The 14,855-nt window shown below is 36.4% G+C and overlaps 1 protein-coding gene across 9 annotated transcripts in view; it reads right to left on the reverse strand.

Moving 5' to 3' along the window:
• LOC101417339 (dystonin) overlaps positions 1-14,855 on the reverse strand; it is a 486,360-nt gene that overhangs the window by 178,581 nt on the left and 292,924 nt on the right. The gene's annotated exons all lie outside the window — the stretch shown is intronic.

Here is a 14,855-nt window from a genome sequence, read left to right on the forward strand (position 1 = left end):
AACTGTGTCTCTTTTTTGTTGCATCATCTTGCTGCATCAGCTCTCCATGTGTGCAGTGCCACTCCTGGGCAGGCTGCACTTTTTTCCACATAGGGTGGCTCTCCTTGCAGGGCGCACTCTTTGCACATGGGGCACCCATACGCGGGGGTGCCTCTGCATGGCATGGCATTCCTTGTGTGTGGCAACACTGTGCATGGGCCTGCTCACCACACAGGTCAGGAGGCCCTGGGTATCGAACCCTGGACCCTCCACATGGTAGGCGGATGCTCTATCAGTTGAGCCATGTCCACTTTCCTGCTGTTGTCTTCTTTAATCCTGCTCAGCCTTCAGGGCAGAGATCAAGCCCCATCTCCTTTGTGGGGCCCTCCCTGACCTTCCTGGCCCCATTTCTCTCTCTGTTTACTGACTCCTTATAGTCCTGGCTTGTGCCACTTAATTTGGCACTTAGGATAATCGTACATTTCTTTGTCCTATTATTCACTCTTTCATGTATGTATACATATTGTTTCTCCCAAGATAGCAAGAACCAAGTATTAAGAGACTTCTGACATGTACTTTGTAGACAATAAATATCTGCTGAGAAGTTGACAGGTAGGTTGGATAGATAGCAATTTGAATCATAAGTGAAATACTAAAATAAGCCCTTGTTTAGGTACACACACAAGTATGTGTGGTGCACCAGATTTCATTTCTTTATAATTTGTGTGACTAATATAACACCAAACCATGGGGATACGCTGAAGCTAGCTCTTTCTGCATGAGACAAGATTTCCCAAATACTCCTTGCATAAAAAGTGACAAAATATAGTCATTGGAAACTTCACTCAAGCTCGGAAGCCAATCAGGAAACTTTCATCTCAAAACCAAAGCATTAAAAGAATATAGGAGAGTGGATGTTGCTCAAAAAGTTGAGCACCCACCTCCTACATGGGAAGTCCTGGGTTTGGTTTCTGGTGCCTCCTAAAGAAGACAAACAATGAGCAGACAATAAGCAAAAACAAACGAGCAGATAGCAAGCATAAACAACAAGCAAACAGATGAGGGAGCCAAATGGGGGGTAGGGAGGGAGTTTAAAAAAAAAGAATACAGAAAAAAAATGTATCAACAGTGGAGCCTATAAGGGTGGCATCCACCCCAAAAATCACCATGTGTTTATAAACTTATAAATGAAAGCCCTCTACAACCTCCACAGGCATTTCTCAAAATAATCATTGGAGAAACCATGGAGAGTGGGAGGGCTGGAAGACAGTGTAGAAGCGATGAAGTGCAAATTACTGTAAATACAACTTGGAAGGCTATTTACATGAGAAACTCTAAAAATATATCATTAATCTTAGAAAGGTAAATAGCAATTTGTATTCTTATTCTTAATCTGATGAGAAAGCAGATCCCTGAAACAGCATATTTACAGTTTTATAGCACTTTGAAAATGCTTATAACTTTGAAATATAGCCACTTTTACCCACTCACCCAAATCCTAGGACACTGTATTAGGAAATTCTTGTTTTTCACATGCCAGCCAATATGATCACTCATTTATTATAGAAACAACAAATCTACTGAAAACAACAGAGGCAAATGGTATGCCTCTAAAAATAACATTTTAAAAATTCATATAAAAGTATGTTGAAAAATGTGCCAGCTTCAAGATAAAGGACAATCTAAACAGGTGTGTTTAACAGTCTAGACAAAAACAAATGTCTAAATTTCCCTTCATTAAAAAATGTTTTGTTTCCATAAAGTTCACACGTTTGAGAAATAAAGGCCTGCCTTTCTGAGTTTGCCAAATCTCAGAACAAGAAACAGCATGTTGTTATACGAACCCTGACATTAGCGAAGAGAGCACAATGAGTAATCCCAGAGAAAATGAATATAGTCATTGAAGAATTGAGTTTTTCACTAAGAGAATAAAACATAAAACTTTCTTCAGAATGACATAGTCATTTCAGCACAAAAGCAGCTGCTTAATACACTGCATTTGGGTAAGTCATCTCTTTCTCATATTTAACACTTTAATGGAACAAAACTGAAATGATTTTACTCCATTAAAAGATTGCAAAAAGAAAGGAAAGAAAATTTTTAAAAGTACTATGAAAAACTAAAACAGCATAAAAGTCTTCGAGATTCCATCCCACCCCAGATCCTCTTCTAACAGGTTGGTCGTTTTCAGTCTTCCCGTCTCCCTTTCCTCTATTTTCCTGCCAATGTGAGCATTCTGAAAAGGCAGGAGCTGTGCCCAACCACCTTCCTTCTTTCTTCATAGACTCACTGAGATAATATAACCTTTAAAATCTCAAGCTATTTTCCATATACAGAAGATTTTTCTTTTCATCTTAAAGGCTTCAATTCACTGTAAAATCTTCTTTGTGCAGAGCATTAACAATAAACTTCATTTCCATTTTAGGTTTAACTAACCAAAAAACATTATACTATACTATAAACATGCAGAAGGCAGTACATGTTCCTGAATTGTATTTTAGGTATTTGGTATCATAAAATATAACCCTCACCAAATAAAATAATGTATACAAGTCTTTCTAAAAAGGGTCATTCTAACTCTTGTTTTATTATTCTATGGTACTGTAATCTTTTCTAAATGACTCAAACATCATGGAGGGCAATTTTTAAAATATGTTTCTATCCCAAATTTTTTTTTTTTTTGGAAATTATTAAAAACAGCTTACAAAGAAATGAAAATACAAGAAGATAACACAAATTTTAAACAGAAGTAAAGCAAAGATGAGACCATAAAATGAGTTGGAAAACAAGGTCAAAACAGGAAAACCACCTATATGTATGCATGCTAGTGTACTTAATTTGCTCCAAACATTAAGGAAAAAGGTATAAATAAAATGCTATTGCCATAACTCAAAATAGTTTAGAATAAAGGTTATTCTTGTCCCTTCTCTAACATTCTTCTTAAAAAATCATTCTCCTTAGTCAAAATAAACATATATTTTAGTGTGTATATAGTATCTACTATAAAGATATCACCAAAGTAGCCAAGGCTAGCTGAACATTAAAATCGCAGAAGAGATTTTTGTGGTACAGACACACCCAAATGAGTAACTTACCATCCTCAAACCTTCACTAATATATTAACTCACGTGAGCATTAGATAATATTCTGCAAGAAAATATGACTTACCCAGTATTACGAATAGCTGAGATTAACTAAAGTTGCCACAATTCTATCATGCCAAACACCAATTCATTCAACTTCAATGAACAGGAAACAAAGCCAAAACACTTGGGAAGAAAGTAACTAGAAATTACCTTGGAACCTAACAAAGTGGGCACTGACCAAAGTTAGCTAAGAGAACAATACATTAGTGCAGATAAAGTATCACCAAATCTTGAACAACGGAAAGGACAGATGTAAGAAATATAGTCAAGGCCCAAATCAGGAGAATTTTTCAAAGCATGAAAAGAGTGGTTTAAATTTCATCGACTTTGTTAGGGTTGTGTTGGCACTCAATCATTATTATTGAGTGGATGTGAACAGTTAGGTTTTGGCTGTCCAGCACCTGAACCCATTTGTATACATGAGAAATTTCCCTGTTGTGAGTCTTGGGGACAAAGAGGGGCCAGAGCCCATTTCACGCTACAGAAACAAATGTACATCAAGTTTTTATTCTCTTTCCCTTGCTCAAACAATATCCAAATCCTCCCCAAACCCCATACATTCTCTAGACAACTCACGATCTATCTATAGGACTTGGTTCTACCCATCATATCCTCTAGGAAACAATTTTTTTCACTGTTCCCAAAAGCTCAGTGCTAAATTTATTTCTGTATTTACTGCTTTTTGTTATAACTATGCTTGCGTTGATACTCTCAATTAGACTGTAATCTTCCTGGAGGTAGGGGCTGTGATTTATTCATGTTTATATCCTTGATCTCTAGCAAAATGCCTGACACATGAACATTTAAGAATGAATGACCAATAAAGGAATGAATGAACTGTGGGGACTGGAATGTCCTAATGATTCAAACTTTTGGAGACATTTTCCATCTTATGTTTGTTCCTTTTTACACACTAAGCCATCATCTATTGCTTCCAACCAGGGTTTCAAATCCTTATCCTTCCAACTGAAGCAGAATACAGTATCATAGCTTCCCATAACCTAAAATAAGCACACACCCTTTTGAGGTTTACTAAAGGCTTTTCTCTGCTGAAGACAATTCAGAAAATAAACATGGAGTGAAAATGATAAACAAGGGTAAATTATAAGGTTCAAAGAGTATAAATTGATGCCTCTCGGTTTTCCTCCCTCTTATGTTCTCATATTCCCTCACCTCAGCTATTGGTAAAGGCACTAGTTCAAAGCTCAGTGAAACAATAATAATGAAATAACAGGCTACTGTGTAGCAAGCAGTGCACTAAAGGTTTTAAAAGATTCACCTAGCCCTAGGTTGTGTCATTATCTCCAAGTTACAGGTGAAAAAACTGAAGTGTAAGGAAGCTGTATAATTTGACCAAGATCCTAAATCTGGTGACAGAGTCAGGATTTACCTGAGCCCTTCACTGAACTATCATGGCATTATAGAGTAAGAACTAATTAAACAGTAATATCCAACATCAAGCTGAAATCAAAATAAAGAAAATACAGAAGAAATTATGCTTCTGCTACCGGGGAAAATAAAAGTGATGGTAATAGCCATAAAGAAACACAGGAGAGAGTGTGTGTTTACATAATCAAAAAAAAAAAATTATAAAAAACAAGATAACATTCCAGATTGTTGCCAAGAGAGTTCTCATCAGTATATGCTATACCAATGTTCCCCAAACTTGCCTGAAGTACACACTTGAGTAAGGAGAAAGGCCTAGTCATCTGTATTTTAACAAAGTAGTCCTAGGTGATTCATAGGCAAGGTTGAGAAGTAAACCGTCCAAAATTTTGCTTGTCTGTTAGAATTCTTTCACTTTTATCCAGAATTATAAAGATTTTTAATTGGTAAACTCCACAATACTATCAGATAGTTATGCAACAAGACAAACACAAAGCACACACAAACAAACATGCCTACTTCCTTATGCCCTCAGTGGAGACAGTAACCTTTTAACTATTCTCCAGTCTTTCCTTTTTATCATTAAATCAAATTAAGTGTCTTCCAGAGATGATATTTAATATTGGACTAACTCTGAAATAAGACTGTCAAATAAGTTTGGAAAGGAGAGCACTTGGTAACAGATCTTTTTTCCAAAACAAAAAACCAATGAAGCAAACTTTGTGATCTGAGATACCTAATCACCTGAAAGAAAACAACATTTTCCTTTCTCAATTAAAAAAAGGACAAGTTTTTTATATTTCAGAAAGAAGATTATGTTGAGGTAAAAAAAAAAAAAAAAATTTAAATGGCTGTGATTCAAGTGTCCCGATTCAGTCCTAAATTCTATTTATCTGTATGATTTTCAACTTATATCCTGCAACCTGTGTCTCAGTTCCCTTCTATGAAAAATTAAAATCAAGAATTACAGAAATTGAGAACTAGAATTGACCAGAATTCCATTTATCCCTAGAAAGCACCTGGAAATGTATACAGGGCAAGGGGGGGGGGGGGGGGGGAGGCAGGGGGCGGGTGTCAAGCATTCCGAAGGGCTACAGGCAAGGTTTGAAAAACCCAACTGATTTGTCCCAGGTCCCTAGAGGATTTATATGAAAGTACTTTGGAAACTAGATAAAAAGAGCAATGTATACAGGTTATTATGAAGTATCTATTGGTGTATAAACAATATGATGAAAATATAATCAGTCAAGGCATAACTTGGTGCTTTAGTATGAAAATAAAAATTCTTCTAGTTAACAAATTAGCAAATGTCTTCATTAGCATTTATCATCAGCCAAGCAGTGTGTTAGCTCGGCACTGAGAATATAATGGACCTTGCACTACTGGAACTCTTACAACTGAATGAGGAAGACAGCCAAATAATTATGGAAGTAAATAAGACTGTGACCACATTAAATACCACATTGGAGGAGATGGGACATGAAAGTGCCACTCAATGTTTTCTCAGTGAAGTGCAGGGAGAGGTCAAAGCTCCAATGGGGAAAACCAGGAGACAAGGTGGTGGAAGAACACCCAGGTAAAGGGAGAAATATGCGGGTGCTCTGTGGTTGGCAGAAGCATGACTCCTAAAAGACCAGTCCACATGCAAGGAACCAGCATGGCAAACATGGTAAGAGATGATGCTGGACGGATATGGATGGCAGCGCCTAAGATAATGCAGAATCTCATGAACTTCTTATCGGATTTGAACATTTTTCTAAGAACTCTGAAAAGCCATTAAAATGCATTAAGGAGGATGGGATGAGATTAAATTGTCAGATCTGGGGTCAGAGAACAAACTTAAAGGAGCAGAAGTACTCCCACAGTACTTAGTTTTATAACACTGGTTACAGCTATTAGGGTATACGTAGGCATGGACAAGCAACAAATCAGAGAGAAAAGAGAATTTAGAGTATGCAGCCTTGAAAAATTCCAACTTTTACTGGTTTTGTGAAGGAAGCTGAGAGTCTGAAAAGGGAGGTGAGCAGAAATGGTCCAGGAAATAGGAGAAAACACAGGGGAATGTACTGCCATAGGAGCTGAGCAAAAAGAACATTTCAAGAAGAAAAGAATGGTCAAGATGATCATGTACTGAGACATAAGATAAGGTCTGAAAAATGTCTACTGGGTTTAGCCATGTGGAAGTCACTCATGACCCTGGAAGAAGTATTTTAGTAGAGTCTAAAGTCAGATTAGAGTGTTTGGGGGGAATAAGCGGGAAGAGTCAAAATGAAGATGAAGGAAGTAGGCAACTCTTTTGAGAAGTATGGCTTTGATGGAGAGGAATGCCATAAGGTAGCTGCTGGGGTTAAGGAGGAGTTTATTGATGTTTGTTGTATTATTTTAATTAGAGTTTTTTCATGCTTAAAAACAATTAAGAAAAACTGGTTGAGAGGGAAAAGTTGAATATACCTCTAAGCTTTCTTAGGCAATGGTTAGATGGGCTCCAGAGTACAAAAGAAGGGGTACAGGCCCTGGATGGCTGGAGCAGAAATGGTGAAGAGGGATCCACATGAAGGTGGGTTTGTATCTTTGGAAGCAAGTGGAAAGACTTCCTTCCTGTTCTTTTGATCTTCTCTGAGAGCAGGAGTCAGGATCATCTGTTAAGATGGAGGGAAAGGGTGTGGAGAAATGCATCCAAGGAAAGAGAGAAATGGTGAGTAACACAAATAGGAAAGGACAGCTGGTCAGAACCAAGAGACCATTTCAGTTGGTGATCATGAAGTTGTAGTGAAACAATCTTCTCAGAAGTATGGCACTGTTTGGTGTGCTTCACTGCTTGGGTACATGCACAGACAAACCAGGCGGCTGGGCTTTGCTGGGAAACTAGTATGTACTCTGCAACTTGCAAAGAACTGAAAAGGCATTCCAGGGAAGTTAAAAAAAAAAGGAAACTAAAAATTAATCACACTCAACTTACCTACACATCAGTCTTAGAACATCTATACCTGAGAACACAATGCATAACACATGTATGAAGTCACATAAGTCACTTTACAACAAGAATATGTATTAACTATGCCTTACTTCTCCTAGGACAGCAGAGCAGTTACTGTAACAATAACAAATTCCTAAAGATGACTGTTCAGACTGTTTATGGATTAAAACATGTTCAGGCTTAGCATATTCTTACTGTTCTTATTGGTGAAAAATCATCTCCTGTGCCACCCCTAAAAAAATAGACCTGTCCTCCCCTTTCCTCCAGCAAATAAATACAAACATGCAGAAGATCCACCCACTGTTGTGTAACTGGGTGTAGGCATTCCCTTATGCTCATATTTAGGCACATATTGTTGAAAGAAACAAAGCCAAAAACTTCTAGGTAGCAACAAGCTCTGCAGGTAATTTTCCCTTGTAACTAGATGCCTGAGTTTATTTCAAATATTCTTTCTCTTTTTCTACAAAGTAATTCTCTACAAACAAAAAAGCAAAGAATAAAGACTGAGAAGCATTATCACTTATAACAAGATTAGTCTGTGTTTCAAGAATGAACTCTAACCTCAGAAATTAAAAGAAATTTTAATTCGACTGAACTGTGATTCTTACCTCATTAGAATAAACAACCCCATAGCAATTTCATCAGTTTTAATAAATACAAAAAATAGTATTGATTTGGATGAAGAAATAACTCCTTCAGTATCTAAGGTATGTTTTAGTGAACTGAGAGTAAGTTTTAAGTAAACCTTAGTGACTAAGAGATAAATACTACTACCATCACCACACAAAATAAGGAGTGGGGAAATCAATTTATTTTACTCTGGTATGAAAGAAAATATTAAACTAATTCATATGACAGAATAAGGTGAGGATATAAATCTACATACTTCTAGTACCTTATTCTACAGATAATTCTCACATCTCTGCACAATGACAGACACAAAGTTTTTTAATGCAAATTTTAAAAAATTTTTGAGGTACCGGGGCTGGGGACTGAACCCAGGGACCTCGCAAGTAGAAGCCAGTGCTCAACCACTGAGTCACACTGTCTCCCCTGAGCTGTTTTTTCATTTGTTTGTTTGATTGTTCTTTGTTTTTGTTTTTAGGAAGCACAGGGAACTGAACCTGGGAACTCCCATGTGGGAAGCAAGCACTCAACCCTTTGAACCATATCCACTCCCAATACAATATTTTTAACAGCAAAGAACACATAATGTCTATCAATAAATTAATATAAATAAATTATGCTACATCCATACAACAGAATTCTATATGGTCAGTAAAGAGTAAAGAAGATCTACCAGTGCTGATATGGAAAGACTTCCAAAATAAATTGAGAGGAAAAACAACACAGAATGTATAAATACTATTCTCCCATTTGTGTTTTGGGATTATATACATGTTAAAGATTAGGGGTTTATATAAATTATACTGCAATAAAGCTGACCATCCCAAAGAAAAAAGCTGTTTATGTATGTATAGAAAAATTTTGGAAAAACAGGAAAGAAACTTAACAGTAGTTGCCTCTGGAGAAAAGGACTAAGAATCATGGAAAAGGTGGCCATAATTCAATATATACCCTTTTGTTCTAATTGAATGCTCTATTGCTTTAATGTATTGCCTTATCAAATGGTTCTTCCTTTTTTTAAAAATCACAGATACAATAAAAAATAGGATGTGGCAAGGTGTGCCTACTGTAGGAATTGTTACGAAGTTTATAAGGCTTTCGGGGTAAGACAACCAGATAAGCCATCTTCCTATTAGAGCTGTGTCACTTTTTCAGTTTTCTGCCTCACAAAATGGAACTAGGAGACTTTGGAATCTATCTTAGTTCTTATCTACAAAGGACAATTTCATACCATAATGGAAAGCTTAGTATTACAGAGAATTTCTGCATATTAATCTAGGCAAGAGGACCTGGAACTTGGAAAAAAGTAATACAAACAGGTATTTCCCCTAAACATTTACATGACAAATTATATCCCTAAAGCCGCATGTAAAAATACACAGACAGGGAAGCAGATTTGGCCCAATGGATAGGGTGTCCACCTACCACATGGGAGGTCCAAGGTTCAAACCCAGGGCCTCCTGACCCATGTGATGAGCTGGCCCATGCGCAGTGCTAATGGGCCCAAGGAGTGCCGTGCCACGCAGGGGTGTCTCCTGTGTAGGGGAGCCCCACGCACAAGGAGTGTGCTCCATAAGGAGAGCCACCCAGTGCGAAAAAATTGCAGCCTGCCCAGGAAGGGCACTGCACAATGGAGAGCTGATGCAGCAAGATGACACATCAGAGACAGATTCCCAGTGCCCCTGACAAGAAAGCAAGCAGACACAGAAGAATATACAGTGAATGGACACAGAGAGCAGACATCTGCAGGGGGGGGAAGGGGAGAGAAAATAAATAAATAAATTTTAAAAGTACACAAAAAATAAAATAAATAAATAAATTTTAAAGATACAAAAATTAAAAACAGTTGCCAAATGTGAACACAAACTCACACACCTCACCTGAACACAGAAGCATTTACTAGTATAATGTGTGAGCTCTTGCAGGTTTGGAAACATGACGATGGTTAGACGTCAGGCATTGCTGCTCTCAGAGTCCACTCATCTGAGTTCATTTGGCAAGATAAATAAGCAATGGATTGTTGCCGCACAAACTGAATTACTTGTAACTTAAAAAAAATTAATAACCGTCAGGGTTCAGTTTCTCACAGCCACACAAACCAAAGTCCACACTTGTGTGTATGCACACATAACTATACAACCTCACAGACTCAGCCTGAGGGTGGAACTGAGTCTGAGGGAAAAGAACCACCTAGGCAATATTAATCCAATTTCCTATGGGAACATTTCAAGCCCTAAAGGGCTTCCTGCCCAGTATTAAACCAGTCCAATCCAGTTTAGCTTATAAAGTATGACTGAATCACAGGCCTCCAGGACATACTATTAAACAAGATGACTCTGACCATAGCCTTCCAGTCTAACTTTCCTAATTAAAGCATCTTTAAACATTTAATATAATGAAATATCATGGCCTCAATATATCCTAATTCAAAACTCAAACAATGGACAAAATGACTGCTACCCAATTACACACGCAGACAAGCGAAAAACTCCTGGTTGCTTAATTAGAAAATATTTAAGTGGTATGCTCCTAAATGTAACCTCTTGGATTTTGAGTATTACTTGGGTAATACATTTACAATATGCCAACAGAAGAAAGCCTGGGGCCTTAAAAGGAGACTTAAATAAATGAATGGGATAAACTGAAAACAGGAATAGAACAAGCAGAATCTAATAAGTACAAATCAGCTCTCTTCAAAACACAGAACCCCCTAGCCTTTTAGTCTTGACATACTTAGTGTCCTTCATATCACCACCTTAGACTCGCACAGCCCGCCGCTCATTTTGCTCTGTTTTTCCAGCCCTGTGAGTGTACATTCAAGTTCAGGCCTGCATAGGAAGACACGTTTTCACAGTGAGCAATGCCAGGCGCTGCTGTTTTGGAACTTGGCTTTCATCAAATGTTCTAGGGCAGATACCCATTTGGAGCGATTGATAAAGTCAGACAAATCAGGGGTTGAACTTAAAGCTGGAAGTCAGAGTTTTATCTTTCTCAGAAGAGAAGTAAATCAATTTTACTGTGATGACTGAGCACATCCTTAAATAAGGGCAGAGACCTATCAGTTGAACACTGCTTCTAACACTTACCTCTGAAGAATGTACAACACTACCAAGAATTTTACTCCTCTATATCTACCCTAATTCTTGGTGATTTATTAATCCACTAGTGTTTTAGGGATATGCCCAGAATCCCTTGGCTACTGACTCTCAGTAGCAAATTTAAATGCACCCCCTCTTGCATTTAAGCAACTTACCCATCAAATGCTTTTCTGTCAACCTTTTGGTCTAAATCCATCAAATCTAGACTTCCTTGATATTCTTTCAATTGAAAAGTAAGGTTAGGAGCAATAAAGAAGCTAATTTTGCTAACATCTCTTAGTAGTTACGTTTTTCGGTGAAAATAGTAATGCTTTATTTAAAGGAAATTTAAACTATACAAACAGAACAAGCAGAAACTTGGACAGATTAATGATATTTTAATGATTTAAATCCTCTCCACTGAAAATTGAACATGACAAATAGTTCCTAGAAAGAATCAGGAATAGAATTTTCTAACTCAGATTTAAAGGAAAAACATAGGGTATTTAATCAGTGGACTACTTAAATAGAACCTAGAGAACTATCCCTTGCAATCTCTTCCACTAAAACATTATACTTTAGCATTCCTATTACCCATGGCATAATCTAGGCTACTCATCCTCTAGGATAACATGAAGCTAAAACTACAGCACAGTTCATTTTTGGTCTTTTTTGTGCTAAATTTCTTTATCTATGATCTTCCTCACCACAGTCTGAGTTTCTGCTGACACTATTTTCATAGATGACTGACTCTAAGTTAAGCAATTAATGTTCTTGTCTTTCTTTAATTTCTTACAAGAGGCAAAAACCTTATGTGCCAGTTGGCTGTTGATACTATTAATCATCTCTTCAGTTTATCAATAGTTTTCTTCTCTCTCTTCTGAATATCATTACTATTCAAGGTTGCATTACCACAGCCATCTGGTCAATGGTTCCATTCTTTGATATATAGTTTGCCTACAGGAAATTACTTAACTAGTTACACAGAAGTATATGAGGATTTGAGACTCCAGAACCATCACCTCTACTACTTAAAAGGTATATGATGTCAAGCATGTTAGGCTTCCTTTGAGCCTCAGTTTCTTTCTTGATAAAAATGGAGGCAGTGACTTCTATTTCATAGTCTTGTGGTAATTATAAAAGCTATCATACATAAAAAATATAGAGTCAACATTATGCATATATTTCTAGTGTATCTACTTTTTACCAGGTACTTTCTTTTTACCTTCATGGATCATTTTTATTGTATATGTATCAATTAAGCTTATTAAATAATTTTCTCATGTTCAATTCATAAAATATTTCTTTCAAGAAATATAAAAATTTAAAAATTAAGTGTTCAATAGAAAACTTACAGATACTGCATTTTGGTAAAATACTACTTACTGGGTCAATAAACTAGCTCCTCATTTTAAAAAATCATATTCTATGTGGGAACACTAATAAAAATGTAGTAGACAATTCAAATTCATGCACTTAGTTAATAATTTTTGGCAGTATAATTTACATGAATAAAAAGTCTACTATCCTGTTCCTATTTCAGATCAATATTTCTGAATCTTTAGAGGATACACAAACAAAACAAAACAAAAAAAGACCTTACTAAATCTTTTACTACAAATAATACTGGTTCATTTTAAAAATATGAATGTTATGTATTTTCTTTGTAATCTAAAGAGTATTTCATATTCTATCTGGAGTACATAAACGTGCCTAAATGTCACCAAATCCGTGTTCTCATCCGTTGCAGCAACCACAGGGTTCTTTCCTGCTAAGCCCTCACTCCCTCTTAAGATCTTTCTCAAGTAAGAATTCCATGTGGTTACAGTTGGTATTTGAGTAGAAACCAAACCCATGTGCCATCTCAGTTAAATTGTACTACCAAATAAAGCCTAATAAAAGTCGATTGGCAATTTTTGTCAAAATCATTACAAAAATAGAGCCCAAACAAATGATTGTACTTCCACAGCAAACCAAATACACCACATAAGATAACAATTATCAAACAGAAATAACTGTTAAATAAGACACTATTGCCTAAATATGACTATTACTGCCTAATACCAAAATCTACTTTTGGTGCTTTTTAAATTGTTTATGACTTTATCTCTTTCTCTTAAGAATAAATCAAAACATTCAATAGTGACAAATGCATGCAGTTCAAACCTATACATTTAATTCTTACACATGCTGGGAGAAACATATTCTATTAATTGCTTCTAAGTAAAAAGAAAGGCCTGAGGACTTTAATTAAAATTAGGTTCTGCAGATGAAAGGTTTCTTCTGGTGAAAGAAACCACAGTATGGTTTTATGTAGCAAAGGATAATTTAACAAAAGTTAAGCAACAAAGAAATCTTGTAAACATTTAAACCTAATATACAATATTTCTACCATGACATCTAACAAAAGAAACAGCGCAAACTAGGAAAATGCAAGTTCAAACTCAAGCTAAACAATTATCTAAAGAGATCACTCTGCCAAAATAAAAGTTTAAAAAAAAAGAGTATTTACAAGGTCCAAATGCTCTCCTAAAACAATTAAGAGCTAAAAATTAAACTTCCCTAGGAAACTTTAGGATTTTAACATTTTAGCAACTTATATATTCAGAACCCAAATACATAGCATGCATACACCATTTTGTACTCATTATCTTTTATGAGTGTTGAAGAGACAATGCCCAGAGACCATTGTTTTTGAAAGTAGATTATTCTAGAATAGGTGGCTTCTAAATATTTTGCTTCTAGTTAAAAACTTCAAAGAAAGTATTGCACACCCTAAAAGGTCCATCGTGACAGAAATCCTTTATATATAAAGATACAAACATTTTATTCAAAGGCCAAGAAGCTTTTAACATCCCAGACAAAGAATGTTGGGCAATATAACCTTCTAAGGGCCTCGTGCTTTATAAAGGTCACTGGGAAGTGCGGTGTGATGATGGCAATGTTTTGCAGCGACTAAGTTGACTTGGCATTCTCTCACTCAAGAAGATTTAGAACTTTATTTTGGACAAATACACAGGCAAGTTGATCCTGATTTTTCTTTTAATTCTGCAACCTAGGTCCCATTTAAATGTTGTACCATAAAGGAAGGTAATATTACAGTGTTTAAAAATAGGGGCTAGTGGGTATAGATACATGGAGGATTCATTATAGTGCTATGTTGAAATTTCCCACATAAAAAGGAGGAGGGGAGTGGGTGTAGCTCAGTGGTTGAGCACCTGCTTCCAGATACAAGGTCAAGGTTCCATCCCCAATAACTCCTAAAATAAATAAAACTAAATAAATAGGAGGAGAGAAGAAAAGGGGAGACAAAAGGAGAGAGAAAGAAAAGGAGGAAAGGGAAAGGAAAGGGGAGGAAAAGTGAATTTCAAGTCAGACAGACCTGGGTTTGAATTCCACCTTTGTAATTTATTAGCAGTGTGACTGACCTTGGGTAAATCTCAGACTCCTCATCTGTAAAACTGGAACTGTTGGGAGACTGAATGAGATAACACATGTAAAGCACTTCACAGAGTGCCTCACATAATGAAAGTTATCAAAAATATTAACTATTCTCTATAATCATTATTTATTGTACTCAAATGAGTTTGTTCGTTTACTGGGTTTAGGCAATGTGTTTAGTTCTACAAACAACATGGCATAGTTCTCTGTGAAACTATGAAA

The sequence above is a fragment of the Dasypus novemcinctus genome, chromosome 11 (assembly GCF_030445035.2).
Source record: "Dasypus novemcinctus isolate mDasNov1 chromosome 11, mDasNov1.1.hap2, whole genome shotgun sequence".
NCBI classification, from domain to species: domain Eukaryota; kingdom Metazoa; phylum Chordata; class Mammalia; order Cingulata; family Dasypodidae; genus Dasypus; species Dasypus novemcinctus.